Source organism: Xiphophorus hellerii, chromosome 11 (genome assembly GCF_003331165.1).
Source record: "Xiphophorus hellerii strain 12219 chromosome 11, Xiphophorus_hellerii-4.1, whole genome shotgun sequence".
In the NCBI taxonomy this organism is placed as follows: Eukaryota; Metazoa; Chordata; class Actinopteri; order Cyprinodontiformes; family Poeciliidae; genus Xiphophorus; species Xiphophorus hellerii.
Genome location: NC_045682.1, coordinates 11,822,130 through 11,835,840, shown reverse-complemented (window position 1 = coordinate 11,835,840; position 13,711 = coordinate 11,822,130). Strand labels below are relative to the sequence as shown.

General features: G+C 36.0%; 1 protein-coding gene across 1 annotated transcript in view; it reads left to right on the top strand.

The window, feature by feature from the left end:
- Positions 1-1,426: 1,426 nt before the first annotated feature.
- zbtb20 (zinc finger and BTB domain containing 20) overlaps positions 1,427-13,711 on the top strand; it is a 43,628-nt gene continuing 31,343 nt past the window's right edge. The window contains exon 1 of the mRNA XM_032576922.1: positions 1,427-1,651. The gene's annotated coding sequence lies outside the window, so the exon portion shown is untranslated. The remainder of the gene's footprint in view (positions 1,652-13,711) is intronic.

Sequence of the window (13,711 nt, the reverse complement as noted above, 5' to 3'; positions counted from 1 at the left end):
CAGCCATTGAAACCGCCTCAATAAATATAAAAACTGCGCAAAAATGGGATAGGTTTGTAGGTTATTAAAACATCCTTTACATACTGTTTTCAATTTATACAAACAGTAAAATAAATACAGTCGCTGCGTGGAGGTGAAAGGAACTTGAATTAGTGAAGTACTATCACTACAACTACCCACAACCTCCCACAGAGAGCCATAATGATCCCACCGTGATTCCCCTTCGCTCTGCGATTGGAGCGCTGTAATGTTGACGGGTTTCTGCGCCAACCCAAGACAGTGCGCTGCGCTTCCAATGGCAGCTTCAAGTGAAAAGGCGTGCCTGGTCATAGACATAGGACTGTAGACGCCGCCATCAGCGTCCGTGTCGTACTTCAGCATCGCCGCCATCTTGTGAGTGGAAAAGAACCGAGCAAGACAGCTCTGCTTCAAAGGTCTTATTGTAGGTCAAACATTACTGTTTGATGTTTTGATTATTAAGCTTAAAAAAATCGATTAATTGAAATTGAAATTCAAAACAATTTAATTTTTTATATACATTTACTGGACAGTCACTTTTAACATAAAGTATATAGCATAATCCTCATTGTTTTATAATAACAGCGCATAATTAGTACCCACCTCATAGCAATTTCTTACCAGTAGTTACATAGTATCTCTACTGTTGCCTAAAACTTCAGATTTACTCTCACCATTAATGATGGAACCATGCTAAAAAAACAACTGAAAAATGTTTCATTATTATTTTTGTTTTGTTTATATAATCATCCATAACCTATGCTTTATCTGTCACATCAAGTACACAAATGTGTTATTTTTTATTTGTAATTTACCAAATTGTCATTACCACCCCACAATGGCCAACGCAGATAATAAAGAAGAATGGTTATGATATGAAAGAAGCCTTTCACATGGAAATAGTTTGTTTGGGGTATCAAATTGGTGTAGAAAGGGTCAAAATGGCAGTGAATGGGCATGAAATGGGGTACAAAATAATAAATAAAATGGCTCATTAACTTACACTACACTACACTAACTTTAAGGATAATTTATTATACCCCATACTGAATAAAATTAAGAGCTTTCATGTATTTTCAGAGGCAAATTAAAGGTAAGCTAATTTTAGCCACAATGTCATTTGGAAATGTTCATTTCGGTGTTTCCAATTAGTAGCAACACAATTGAAGAGTTTGGCTTTAATATATAATCTATAAAAAACACGATGAAAGTAAGCTTTAGCGTTTTATTCATTCGGAGAACAGTTTGACGGGCTCCTTGCCACTCGCAATATGGCGGACGCGCTGACGCATCTTCTCCGCTGGACAACGAAGCCAACGGGGCGTCTACTCCTCTACGTCTATGTGCCTCCCCAGACACCGCCCCCCCTCCTCCTGCCCCTCCGCCACCACCACCCCTCAAAGTACTCGATGTATAGTTAAAAAATGGGAGGGCACACTTGAACCGAGCTCTTCTATGAAGGTAGGCTGCAGCGTGTGTTTATTGATGAGATGAAAAGAAGATGGAAGTGAGAAATGAAACAAAGTAAAGGAACATACTGAGAAAGAAGAAAAGCAAAGTAAACACGCTTCGTCGGGGGGAAAAACAGGGAAACACTGTCGCCACTTTTTTTTGAACGAGCTTCGAAGTGCAGGTAAGAAATTTGAGAAAAAAAAGTAGGAAAGGGGGGTTTGGTCTTTCGGCTCCAGTGGCTCGTAGGTTGTTATATTTAGTGGAAAGGCATGTTACAGAATAAAACCCCGATCGGTGAGTTTAAGGGAGTACACGCCTGAAATGCAAGACACTTCCATGTAGTTAGAGCTGGCTTTACTAACCCAGTAAATTAGGCTGTTACACAATATAAACTTATTTTTTTTTATTGCCGGACCTTTAATGAAACCACTGTAAATAAAACGCCATTAATAGGAGTCGCCTGTAAATCGAGTTTTCTGGTCGCACTACCGAAACGCGTTCTCTTGGCGTGACGCAAGTTTCCCATCTGTCATTTTCGCTCGAGCCCCCTTCCTTTTACTTTTAAACTGTCATGTGGGGACATTTGCACAGAGTCCTGCTCCGGTCAAAGTGTGTCCACAGGTCGGCTTTTCTCTCCATCAGCGATGCTGGCTCACATTTTACACGCTGAGCCCCGGAACAACTGGAGGCAGGCAGCCCGACGTGCGCATTTTGGCTTTTAGGTCAGTTATTTGAGGTAGCTTGCTTTTTATTACTCCACTTTGCTCCAAATATACATTCCAACATTTGGTTGTACTCATTTGTATGGTTCGGCTTTATTTAGCGTGAAGTCTGTCACTTAGATGTGTGCGGGGTGCATTTTTTTTATTATTAATTATTACCCTCAAAGTGATGCATTCAGGCGACTGGTTAGAATTTGGATAGGAGAAGGAGGGCTATTATTGGGTCTCATGGTGAATTTGGGTGCCATGTTTATATATATAAAAAAAAGAAGGAACACTTATGCCTGCCAGTGCTGCCCCTTTTCTTAGAAAAATAAAAAATTTTAACTCGTAGCTTTCAGTTCAGATGTGCAGCGACGCTCCTGTGTAATTAAAGTTGCAGGAGTACCTTTTGATACATTTTATGAGCGAAATATTCATGCGTACAGCTCGTGATTCCTTTGCCCTACATCTGCAGCTCATCATGGCGCTCCTAAATAAAGTTAAAGAGATATTTCAACGCTTGCTCGCAAAGAAAAATAAATAAATAAATATATTTTTAAAAAAAACTAAAATACAAAAAATAAAAAACTGGGCTACGCGTTGAAAATGCACCGAGAGGGTCACGGGGAGTTTATCCTGAGCAACATGTCAGGCTTGCTCATCTTTATCGTTGCTCGAGTGTGCGTGCACGTGTGAGGCGAGCAGATGTTGTCCCAAAGCGCTCGGCTTTGTCAGATAAAGAGGGAATACAGCATGTTCTCGCTACAGTAGGCTGCATGCACATCATTTCGATGTGTTCTGGAGTGCAGCTTGAGGAGAAGTTGAACGCAAGTTTAAAAATCGTTAATTTTTTTTTTTTTTTAAAAGCCATTCCTTGCATACATTGGTCAGGTATCCGTGTTATTTTGTTATTTATTTAGTTAATTGTGCATTTGTTTGGTTTGCTTTAAATGCGCGCAGATGTGCACCCGTGTATAGATGTGTGTAGGTTTTCTACAACGCGATTGTGCGTTTTTTTTCCTCGCAATTTTGTTGTGATCACTCCCTCTCTCCGCCTTCATTCACAATGTGGCTTCGCAACGTAAACGGGTTGCAGTCCTATAGGATTTGCTCGTTGCAATCGCAGACTTCTCTCTGGATCATTTATTTTCTGAATGGACGCGCCGAGCGTACTGCTCACGGAGCTGAAATGAAGACAGTTGTAAATCTGTCCCGTGACTTAAAGCCTATAGATTTGACTGTACGAATGCACGCATGTGGGTTATTTGAGACAGAAACCTCCTATCGGCAATGAAATCCCACCTGTGCCTTTGTTTAGTGTATCATTTGATGACTTAGAGGGTGATTGTCTGCTCTGTAAGTAAGCTCTCGCCATCATGACTTGATGTCAGACTCTCAACAAAGAGGTGTACAGTAGCTGCTGGAACAGAGTCAGCCATTACGTGCTTTGGGAATGTTTGTATTGTGAGTATCAGGTGCCCCGTTTTATCCCAAATTGTTTAATGTGTACTTACATTAGAAATGCACTAATCGGGCTATTTCTGGCCAATTGAATTATTATAATTATTTTTAATTTTTTTTTAGGTGAATGAACTCAATTCATTTTTTTTTTTTTTTTAAAGACTGTGATATATTGAAGACAAAAACATCTATCTTTCATAGATGTTGTTGTTTGTGTCCAGCGAAAAATAATTACTCGATTTTATAAATTCTGGTCAAAAAGCAAATTGAGGTTTTAGTAGAATCAAAAGCGAGCATGAAATTATGTGCTGTTGGTTTATAGCTGCGCTGCCAAAAATAGAGGGTCTTACTTTTGTAGATTAGCCCCATTTCTGCATCAAAGCATACAGTGGTGGATCTTGCACTAATTGCATGCATCTCTCTTTTTTTATTTGATTTATTTAAATAGTTTTTTAGGGACTATATTTTCTAAAGATCTAAAAATTTGCATGAAATGGCAAAAAATACTTGTTTTCGGACCTTTGATAGTCACAGATAAAATCTGTATGTTAATCAATTTGGAATCAGATATATATATATATATATATATATATATATATATATATATATATATATATATATATATATACATTTGTTATTTTGCTTGACTTCCTATTTCTCTTTTCCTTTTACAAAAAGAATGCAAGTTTTGATAAACTTCAATGTTTTGAAGAATGTCTGGTCACTGTAGAATAACTCAGTTCTGGGATCGACCAGCTTAGCTATTTTAGTTTTAACTAGAAATGGCCAAAAATGTTCTTTTTAGACCTTTAAGTAGCCCTTTAGTTTTTGATCAACTCTATCAACCACCTGTGATGCACATCTAGGATTTCTGACAGTGTTTTCCCCATGTACAACATAAGGCTCACCAGTCCTGTGTAATTGGACATCTAATTGGAAGTTTCCCATTTAAAAAAAAAAATATATATATATCTATATATATATATATATATATATATATATATAGATATATATATATATATCTATGTATATATATATATATATATATATATATATATATATATATATATATATATATATATATATATATATATATATATATATATATTGATTTACTTGGGTTGCCCCAAACTGGGATTGCACCCTGTGTGGGGGGCCGTAACGCCTCATCTTTAACTAATTTATTTTATTTTAGTCAAAACTCACATCAGTTTTAGGTTTAGAGCCTAAAATGGTCAGAAAAAGGTCGATCTCTTGCTGATTGACTGGTGCTCCATTAGTTTGTATCCTTATATTCCAGCTTGGCATTTAAATTCACCTTCTTTGAGCTGTTGCCTTTTGGCCTCTTTCAAGTGTCACAGTGTAAAAGACCCACCCCTGACTAATGAATATTTAAGAGTGTGTCTTCAGATGAAGGAAAGCCATTATTATATGAAGCAGACCCATGCAGAGGAAACCGTACACCTACAAACAGGAGGAGGGAGGGGATGTGGTGATCAGTTAATCCACACCCAGTAATCAATCCCACTTTTCTGTTTTGGCTTCAGACGTTCCTTTTTTTTTTCACTCGTTTCCCTCGTTTCTCATTTTACAATTCATTGTTGACCAAGAAACTGTCACAAAGTGTTAACAGACCTTTTTAGTTTGGAAATGCTTTTTGACTGATATTTGTCACGCTTTCACACGTTTCTCCCACCTGATCATTTGGATTTTACTCAATTGGAAAAAAAAAAGAGGAAAAAAACGTGTGAGTATACATATAATAAAGTGCTTTTTGAAAGAGAGGACAGAAAACAATCATCTTGTACTGTACTTGCTCGCAGATGGCAGATCAGCGTTCCAAACAATTTTTTAAGTGCTGTTGAAGAGGCACTGTTGCCCAAACAGACGAGATAGAGACGTCACTCGGCAATTCTGTGTCTCTGGCTCTGGGTTTACTCACAAAATTCAGCCACTCTGCTCAGACTGTTACCTGGTGATACTGGTGGCCTAGATCTTGCATATCTAAATTTACGAGTTTATTTTTTCCTTCTAAAGCTCATTTTGGTCTTCGGTTATTACAGCACATGGTGAAAATACTTGGAGAGGACATTCACGCACAAAAAAATAAAATAAACTTTTGGAAGTCTACATTTTGCTTCAAATTGAACCGTGCTCTGATAATACTCTAATAAAAATGTTAAGTGCCTGTCTTGTTTAACCAAGCTAATTCTCGGATTCCCAAATTTTCCAGTAAGGTAATTTTTACCACGATGTGGAAAAAAAAAAGACTTGCACTTGAATCCATTGTTGCACTTTGTCTCACACAGTTGAACATATTTGGCAGCCATTTTGGGAATGCAGTCGAGATCCATCGATATAACGAGCCACTTTGTGGATGGCTTCCAGAATGTCACAGTGCTTGTAATCAACTGGTCCTTTTGTTTTCTGGCAGACTTTATATTTCTTTTTCTTTTTTTTTTTTTTTTAATGGGTGGACTCAACAACGTTCTTCTCCGGAGCAGTGTCTGTTGTTGAGATTGCCCACTGAGGCTGTTTTCAGGTGCAATACCGTAAAGTTAAGAAGTCTTAAATTCACGTACTTAAATTAACCGCAGAGTAGCCTTAAGCCTTTAATAGACTTTACAGATTTGTTTTTGTGGAAGAAAATCACAGGAAGTTTCTCATCTGTTTTTTCTTGTAAAGACTCAGGAGACACAGAAGTTACAAGTAGCGTTCTAAAGAGACACATCGATTAAATGCTTTCAGTCTCAGCTTTGTAAAATGTACAAACGTGAAATAATCTTTTGCTTGCCGTCTAATTAGACATTCTCTGTTCTAGCTTTTACTTGGTAGCACTGATTTCTGGTTTTCTTTAAGGATTTGATTCATTGATTTCAGTTTTATCAAATTATCTTTTTTTCCATGATAACAATATAACCCATCATAGTTAGGCTGATGTGCATTTATATTAGAGATGCACCAATCAGGCTTTTTCCGTGGCATTACCAATTTCAGGGTTTCTTTTACTGACTTAGATTTTTTTTTTCTTGTATAGGACTATTACACATAAAAGAGGAAAAATGAGCTGCTGGTTCTTTGATAGAGCAAGTATTTTTGGATATGACAGAAAATGAAGGAATTACAACATTATCCCCATTCATTCATCAAAGCATATGTCATGAACAGTCATCTGATTATTTTTATGTTATTATTATTTTTTTAGTTAAAAAAGTGCATCAAAGGGCAATTTACTGTTTGTTGGTTTATTTGTTAATGAATAAAAAAGAATGGGATTAAAAAAAAAAATGTATTCATTTATTCTATTGGAAAAAATAGCTTATTTTTTCTGAATTTGCCCAATCAAAGTTGATTTGGGGAAAAATCGTCTGATTCCGATTGCGTGTTGATTGACCGGTGCATTTCTAATTATAAACTGTAGATGATTAATCTTACAAAAAACGTGTTCTGATTCTCACGGCTCATTGCAGGGACAAAGGGTTAAAGCACAAATATGTAACCGAATGTTAGGTCATAGTTTCATAGCACTGTTCTCCTGTTCTCAGTAAAGCATCGTCGAAATGTATTATATTTGACATATTTATTTAGTTTGTACTCTTGGATCATAGTAAAGTTTACTTAGGTATCTTTGAATGAATTCTCTTGTGCACTTTCTATAAATATATATATTGACCTTTGGCCTGCCGGGTACATGTAATTTGCTTTTCTTTAAGTATTTTGTAGCTTTACAATTATTTGGGTTTACAAATGACAAAGTTACAAAACCTACAGAGAGCTCCTATGGACTGCCTTTGTAAATTTTGTTATATTATGCAACACAACAATGTTAATTCAATGAGTCATGGTGAGTGAGTCCCCCTCTAGCCATAAGCCAAATATAGAAGGAAATATGCTTTCCTTCAAGCATGAAAAATCTATTTTGTTTATCGGTTTTGGCCAAACCAGGATATATGTATATATTTGTTTTTAAGTGAAAGGTGATTATTATTTGTTTTTCGTCCAACTATTACGCTCCAGTTATAAAGCTGAATAAAACCTTGTATTGTAGATGCTTTCAGGAAGAAATTTGGTATATTCATTCCACTGAAAAGGGAAATAAAATAAAAAAAACATTCACCTTTTTTAATTAATTTCCACTGAGGATCCAAAAGATCAATTATGAAAAGAAATATTTTTAATCTAAAATTAATATTAGCAGCTCTGTAACTTTAAGATCATGGAGAAAGTGGAAAACTGACTAACTTCATGGCATGCTTTTTGATTTTAAGGGGACTTTTGTTTGGCATCTTCTCTCCCTGCAAGTATCGCAGGAATGCGTAATGAAAGCACACACTGAGACTGAATAAGTATTTGCGAATGTGCCAGCCAGTTGTCAGGAAGCTTTTGTTCACTTCTAAAATTTTATGGCGTCTTATGAAACACAGTTACAATTCCCAAAAAGCTGGAAGGTGGATACGGTCCTCCTTTCTTTTGTTGGTAAGACTGTTTGGGATCTCGGAACAAAGAAATAGGAAAGCGCAACACGTAAATACACCCATTTAGGTCGGTTTTCGTTCCTATGAAGTACGTCGTTCATATCTAGCATTTCAAAAAAGGACTTAAAGTTTTAAAGTCATTTGAAGTTTAATTTGAAGCTTTGTTTTGATGGTCGTTCGGTACAGCGCATTCACTTTAATTACACATCAAAGAGGAAGTGACCATGAATTTCCATTACCTATGATAAAATTACTAACAGACTGTTGATCTGTACTTCTGTATATCTGCAGGGTTGGATTCATTAAAATTCAGGTCGTGTTGCAACTTGACCTGAAGATTTTTTTACAACAAGCGCATTTTGTTTCAGTTTTCCAGAAGTTGAAAAACAAAAACATTGTCTCTGTTTTTTCCTATTTCTGTATGGCAGAAATGAGCTTTTAAGTCTGCATTTTCGCTCTTTAAAGATAAACGCAATGCCTTAGTATTCAAATGATGTGAAAATGTATCTTGGATTCTAACAGCAAAGTTGTATGTGTGCCAAGGTGCATGTGTGTCCTCAGTTCACCCTGCTGCCCATATGTTTTTCGCAAGTGAGGGCGTGCTGGCTGCATGGTTGAAGAGGGAACTATTGAAAGCATTTATTATAAGATTAATCTACTTTTTTATGTTTTAAAGACAAGTTAAGCTGTTTATTCTCTTCTTTCATGTTGCTTTACATATATTTTTTGTTTTCTTTGAACTTATAGTAGGCTAAAATTTCTGACTGTGCACAATGTGTCTCAGTTCATAAATCAGCAAGAGAAATTTGTAAAAAAACAAACAAAAAAACCATCCTATTAATATTTTATTTTTTGATTTTTACTGGCAACATAATTGAAATATCTGTAGGTGTTAATTCTCCAACAAGCTTGTATTTAGATTTTTTTCTTCAAAAACTACTTCAATTACCATAAGCTGAATGAAACTTGTTGTGCGTGTGTTTTAAGTTGACGATAGTTTTCAAACGTGTAAATGCAAACTCATAAGACAAGGTGACCAAAATTTTACAAACACTGCATGCTTAAAAAAGGATTTGAAAAGACTTTTACACATATCACTAGGGTTACAAATCAACGACTACCAGAATATCAGATAGGCAAATACATAAATACACAAAATAGCTTATATAGGTCAAAATGTTAATTTTAACCAACCTCTCTATTAATATAATTATTTTACAGTAGTTTTCTGCAACTGTTTGTTCTTTACATTATTAATAACCAGTTTTATCTGAACTAAATGTAAAAAGATACATAACATTTTGATTGTAAAAATACACTAAAATGTGTGTTTACAAAGTTTGTGAATAATCATAAATAACTATTTTGTGGTGATAAATACAGTGGATATAATAAATGTAAGTGTATCCCTGTATGTCCACACACGACTTACACATGGTAACACCAAAGAACAAGATAGAAGAAAAATACATTTTGATTTATTATGTGCATGACCAAAGCATTTTGGACATTTTATTTTTTTTATATGATTAATATGGAAATTTTGTGATTAATTTTCACACCAGTTGATTTTCTTGAACTCTTTCTAGTTGATGCCCTTTATTTTTTATCTGTATTTAAGTTTTTGTCATACTCAAATACTGTTTTATTATAAGTGTAGCAGCAATTTTCTTCTTTTTCAGAAATTGTTTTGTCATGTCAATGTCAGATGAGATTAGATTCAAAAGTTGTAAAATACTTGAATCATCAGGAAATATGTAAAGAAATAAAGGGGATTTTGAATATGTAACTGATACATTAATGCGACACCACAAAAAGCACTGACACACAGAATTAAACAGACTGTTCTTCACAAATTGTTGCTTCTTATTTACATAGCGTCTCATCCAGATCAGAGCTACTACTCCACATCCTTTAGATTTAGCCAATTAGCAATTCACCTTTGATGGTGTGAAATACATTTTAAAGATGGAAAAAAAAAACACACAACTTATTTGTTTCCATCAAAGTTTTGAATTGCAACGGTTGGTGCAGGTGACAAAGGAGCCTCATGTCTAACCTGCTAAACAACAAACAAATGCCAACACAAATATTCTGTTTTATCAAAGCATCTAGGCATGTTGAACAATGGCTTTGACATTTTGGAGTAATTAGAGAGAGAAAAAATGAAACAGTGTGATTGTTGAAGTGGCAATGGTATCACCTGCGTTGCATTTTCAAAGTAAATGCAGTCCACATGTCGAGCTTCATTTAACGTTTAAGGTGCTTTTAGCACAAAAAAAATATTTGTTGTAGCTTCGGTGGCACGTCGGAGCTTTGAATAAAACTGAAGCATCTGCTATATAAACTAAGATTAAGCTTAGGTTTTTCTTGTGGTTTTTTATGAATAGGTTAATGAATGCTTCAAGACAAAATGTCCTTTGCAGCCTTTAACTGTCCTGGGCTTCGCTCCTGGCTACAGTCTCATCATTCATTCTTTAATTCATTCATTCATTCACATTGTATTTTTTTCCTTTCTCACTCCGGTTCAGGCTCAGTCAACCGTATTCCAACATGCTTTAACAGGAACGCAGGTCACCAGGCTTGCACACAAAAAAAGAAGAAGACGGTTACAGAGATATTAGGATGTCTCCATTAAACGTACTCTATTACTGTAGGTTTACTCAAAACAAATCCCTATTGGTAAAAAAAGATTACTTAAAAATCTATGTAAAAATAAAGCCTTTCAGAGCCTCTATCTAACCATGACAGTACAAATGAAGTATCCTATATTTAATATGACCTGCTGAAAATAGTCCCAGCCATGCTGTGGGATTTTTATAGTAACATTAGCAGCAAAAGCTGGTTGGCTTAGGTTTCACTTCCATGCTCATAAACTACAGATTGTTCCTTGTAAAGAAAATGTTTCTGCTCCATTCATCATGCCAAACTTACCAACAGGTCATGGGCATTAGGAAGACTAAAGGCCAAGATGATTATCTTATAAACAGAGTGTTGAGCAGTTGTATTATCTCTTAACTACATGAGGTCACTCTGTTCCTCTGTAGTAACAGTTTCTGCTCATGGAGCAAATCAGAGGACAAACCAAACCAGAACACATCATAGTAGGAAGAAAAGTGACGGTGAGAAATGTTGCTGGCAATACACTGATAAGAAGTAAAGTGGCGAGATCTAGGTACGGTTATGGGAAATGGTAACCACTTTGATATTCGTCAGTGACAGGTCATTGTACTGGTAAGCACATTTTTCTAAAAGAAAAATGGTAAAATATGTGTAACAAGCACTGACCTAAATTAAAGGTTAAGAAATGAGAATTACTACTAAATACACTGGACATATCGTGTGGAGAGACGCTTTGGCTACTGTTAATATATTTTAATATTAAGGGAGTATTACCAAACTTTTTTGTTCATTTAGTTGGTAATTGAAGGTATTTATAACTTGTTTTACATGCTATAATGTTACAATCCTGAACTTCATAGATTTTATTTGAATAGTGTGTGACAGACCAACAGAAAAATTTGCGTAGTTGCGAAAATGATCTATATGTATCCTCTGAGACTAAAGCTGAACTTTCTGGCTTAAAATGTGAAAACTCTGTGCTTGGTGGAAAAACGTACACTGCACATCATCCTGACACACCATTTGCTTCCTTGAAATACGGTGGATGCTTTTCTTCAGCAAAGATTGTTAATCAGGTCAGAGTTGATTTAAGGACGGACAGAATATTGAAGAACACCAGAAGAAAACACGTTAGCGGTTTCAAAAGTCTTAATTCTAGAGAAGAGTTCCCACTTCCAGCTAGATAACAACCCTAAACTTACAGTTGAAGCTACAATGAAATGGTTTTGACTGAGAAGTTCTTATATGAACATAAGACTTGAAAATTGTGCTAAGAGACACTTTCTATCCAATCTTACATTTTTTGAGCTAATTTGAAATGAAGAATTGGTAAAAATTTAGGTTTCCAAGTCTGAAAAGCTGCAATAGGCCCCTATAGCTGTTCAGCTGGAATGCATCAACTTGTGACCCACTAAATACAGCATAAAACCATGCCACACCTTTCAGATTTTATCAGCAAAAAAAATAGAAATCTAAAATAAAATTGAAAAGCTTGCGTCATATTCTTCCACTTCTGATGTCTGTGCCACTTTATGTTGATCTATCACATAAAATCACAATAAAAACATTTAAGGTCGTAGCTGTAACGTGATAAAATGTGAAAAAGCTCATAAAGTATGAATACTTTTGCGAGGCATAAGAAGAACGCTGTGATGTCGTCTGAGTCCAACATGGAATGATAATTGGCAGGGTACACAACTTTTGTAATATGCCATATAACTTGTAATGCAACCTTGACTAGTCAGTCCAACATAGTTTTCCTGCTGTTTTTCTGGCAGCTAGTAATAACAGGTTCAACCCTGAGAGCAAATCTCCCTGGGAAACGAAGCTAGGCCCAGCGTTTTACAATAGAGCAACGACAAAAGCTTTAAAGGCAGACGGCGTCGTTATTTAGCATTAGTTATTTTCAATCTGTTGTTAAAAAAAATGCTTCCTTCAGTTGTATGATTGTGAGTAAATGAAAACACTTACTGATTCGGTCTTGGTACATGTGACTCAAGTGTAAAAAGTAATGTTTTATCAGGCGTTTCCAGGCCTTGTGTGTTCATTATTTTTCTGCAGAGGTGTATGTATTGACTGTGCTCCTTTCATTATTCCTTCAGCCTGGTTGTGCTACATGTCACAGGTGCCCTCTGAGAGTCGACGCTCTCTTTAGCTGAATGACCTTATTGTCCTTATTAAAGCCTAATTTCTATGGCACATCTATCAAGTGTGTGCTCTGCATGGACATTTCACTTTCAAACAATGTCTTCCTTCCACTGTGCTTGAACTTCGGCATTACCCGATCCACTATCAGTCTCGCTGAAATTAGTGTGGGGGAAAATTGTTTCTGGCCTTTATTTCTCATTTCTTGCGAAATTCCTTAGTTGACTTGCCTAAGTTTGTTTTGCAACACGGTGCTGGCTGGATCAACTTTCTCAGTGTGCTTAGATTGCCACGCCTTGCCGGAATAACCGGAGACCTTCATTTTGTGCCAACTTGTGCGCGGTTCGACAGACCTAACCTACACAGTGTTTCTAAGCCAGGCTGCGGACCACTGACCCAGACGTAGCAGCATGGTGTGTATAGGGTTCAGTGTTGCTCGGTTGTGTTTCAGTGTGTCAGCGTTACACTTTTAGATGTCATTTGTCAAGTGAGCTGTTGAGACATATATAATCTGTATTTACTGCACAACAGCTTGCCGGACTATAAATACACTAAACAGTGCTAACCTCCATATGGCTCAAAGTAAGCACAGAGTGTTTGTGTTAAATCCTTCAGATTTAATATCTTACCCACATATTAGGGGAAATGTGCATGTACAAAATGTACAAACTATTGTAGGTTAACGACACTCAAGTGTGCAACTAAAAGATTTTTTTAGGCCATAAATATTGTCTGCATATAAAAAAATATATTAAAGGAAGCAAAGGCATCTCTCCTTAAAGTAATAGTAATTATTTCTCAACTTTTTCCTCATTCTAATGAAATTTGTATAGA